The following is a 3,176-nucleotide window of genomic DNA, read 5'->3' on the forward strand; positions in this document are numbered from 1 at the left end:
GGATTGATTGGTCAACCACCTTATACTCCTTATGAAAGCACTTCTTCATGTTGACCTTTACTCCACTCTAGCACATGCCTCCGAGCATGTTGTTGGCGAAAGAGATACTTTTATTCTTGATCGTGATTCTAGAACTTTTCCCATGACCCAATCAATATATATGATGACATGACTTAAACTTTGATGCATACATACCTCACCTTGATTATGCTTTTATCATCGCGGCTTTATTTGATAGTTCTCCTCGATTGGTGTAGCCTTTCTTGCTTCATCTGCTCTCGCCTGTATATCATCCTCTCTTGAATCCAATAAATGGGACCCCCAATGAGACCTCTACCCCCTTTGAAAGAAGACTTTAAGAAAAGAGGTTGACTTAGTCATAGGAGGATATTCCTTCTTTTGCTTCTTATCGTCTTCTTTCACTTCTTGAGTTACATGAGCTTCTTCCCTTTTCCTCTTGTTGTTGTTGTCCTTCTTAAGTTTAGGACAATCCCTTTTGTAGCGTCCATACTCTTGGCATCCAAACCGTTGGTCTTTGGACATGTAGTGGTCCCAACCAATTTGTTACTTTCCTTGCAAAAAGACACTAAGGTATACTCAGAAGGGGGCATATACTTACTTGATAGAGTTTGAGATGTAGTGAACTTGCTTTCTTCTTGAAGACTTGATGGCTTGCCTTCCTTAGATCTTGATGTTGTTCAAGTTTCTTTCTTCAAATGGACTTGCTTGATGAATTGACTAGTAGTGCCTTTCATTCTTCAAGATGGTGTAGCTTGATGTAGGTCCCTCTTTGATTTGTTCTTCTTGTAGGTGCGTTTATACAAGGCATTTCTTCTTGCTTTGTAGTCTTCCATGATGAATGACAGACGATAGACCTTCTTGTCCTTGATGTGATTGAGACTTCTTGGCTTGACGCTTCAACCTTGCAGATGTTCTTGAGATTCCCTTTCCTTGATGTGTCACCTTAGCTTCAATACCGCATTGAAGAATCTGGGGCAATGGGGTATAGCGGGATTCTTCTAGACTTGATAAAAATTTGTGAAGCTATTTTGCAATTTATCGTGTTATCTTAATCTTCTTCTCTTCTTATTAATGCATGTGTGTTTACTTTCATCAAACTGGTGCCAAAAACATAAGAACAAGAACACAAGATGTTGGCTCTCTTCCAGGGAAAAACCTCTCTCTCTCTCTCTCTCTCAGAGGAAAACCCTTTAGTAAATTTCTCTCATTGAAGCTTCTTATTGGTCATTGCGAAGCCCTAGACCCTTGACAATAATATCCACCAAGCACAAGTCGAGCCCTTCCTCCTCTCTGCACTTTGTTTCTTCGGCGCTTCGTTCCCTGGCACTCTGTCCTCCTTTCAACTTTTGATAGTCCGTGGTGGAATAGCTCTAGAAGAGACTCCAACCTTTGATCCTTAGCGAGATCCTTTACCAATGAAGAAACCTTCATTCTCTTGACCAATCGAGCCTTTTTCTTAATGTGAGGTTGTAGGCTCGATGTACACCAAGTTTACTTTACCTGGTTTGATTACCATCGCGACGAGACACGGGAACCTCCCGCGCTTGGGATGCTTTCGACAAGGCGGGACATGGAATCCCCGGGTTCCCCGCAATTTGGCAACCTTTGTCGAGGAGGGATTGGGAAACCCCATGTCACGCTCCTATCCTAGTGGTAGTATTTCAACCACGCATAAGCAGGTGCGACACCGTTGTACTTTTTCTTTTTACCAATACTTGGGTACACGGTTTGCGCCTACTTCAACACTCGGTCAATTTTTCAATAAGTGTTCTTAACAATGCAGCAAAAATAACTTACCATAAATTTATCTTCTTCAATTATTCTTTCAACCTGTCGTGTCGTGTGGTCATGCTGCACTGACCTGTGGCTTGCATGACACAACTCCACACCTGAACTCTGAACCTGTCTGCCTGACTTTCCCTTCCGCGGCACCCAAACTCTGCCTGTCGGTGCAGTCCATAGTGAGGGCACATGGCCCGCATGCAGTGCGACCTGCCTGCCCGGACGGTAACCCGCCCCGCTATGCCTGTCCGTGCTACCAAGCCCGAACCGCCCTCTGTAATTTGCCCGCTGGTGCGGCCCTCTTACCCGCGTCCTTCTCTACCTTCCATTTTCGCCCAACTCCTTCCTTTGCACTTGTTCTGCGATGTGGAAGTCTGAGTTCGATGTCCCTTCGTCGAATGCCATCCTCCTTACTTATATGCATCCTTTCGCCCAAGGGCCATGTCTCTCGAGGATAACAAGGGTCAGCTCCATCAACATGCATGCCTCGCTGACCTGCCACATAACCTCGACACGCCCCATTCCAACAAACATCCGCGTCACTTCGTGTGCACTATCGCACCCATGGGTCGGCTCCAACACCTGGCCGATTACACCCGTCGCCGCATGTCGCACACCTGCCCGCATCCTAACTCGTCCGCACATGGTCACCTCTTTCATCCGGGCATGCAACAAGGGTCGCCCGTGCGCCTTCCATTGGTGGCTATCCCATCGTGCAGGTATCAAGGGGCGTGCGCCACGCCCAACATGGAGCGAGCAACATGGGCACCCCGCGTGTCATGCCCCTAGGCATACAGTAGTCTTTCAGCCGTACTTGGCAAGGTGCGGCGCCACCGAACACTTTCTTTTCACCAATACTTATGTTCATGGACTATTCCCAACCATTAGTCTACTTAGTTTGTTTTTCGCAACCAAGTATTATTATGTTTCCTTTATACCAATGAACACCCATACACATTCATTATCCTCAACGATTATACATGAAGAACACAATTGCGTAGTATAAAGGGAGGGGCAACTCCCTGAACAATGAGTCTGCCCGAATACAATATATTATTCAACTCTACAATGTTTACGAGGCTTTACAAGTATACATGGGAAACACCAAGTTTCATACTTAGCCAATTTTACAAATAGGCAACACCTCCGTGTGCCAACCAAGTTCCTTGCCCGAGCTGGGCAGGCGTGCCCTCACACGAGCTGCCAACCGTACTCCTCGATCGAATCTCATTTACCGTTGCACGACGGGCGGGTGACCTCACCCGAGTCACCCCCCATTTCCTTTTGCACGACGGGTGGGTGACTTATCGAGTCACCCGAGACACCTCCGCGTTTCTTCTTCCACGACGGGCGGGCAACCTACCAGAGACACC

The sequence above is a fragment of the Pinus tabuliformis genome, chromosome 7, assembly GCF_031772625.1.
Source record: "Pinus tabuliformis cultivar Carrire ecotype Pingquan chromosome 7, CPIR1, whole genome shotgun sequence".
NCBI classification, from domain to species: Eukaryota; Viridiplantae; Streptophyta; class Pinopsida; order Pinales; family Pinaceae; genus Pinus; species Pinus tabuliformis.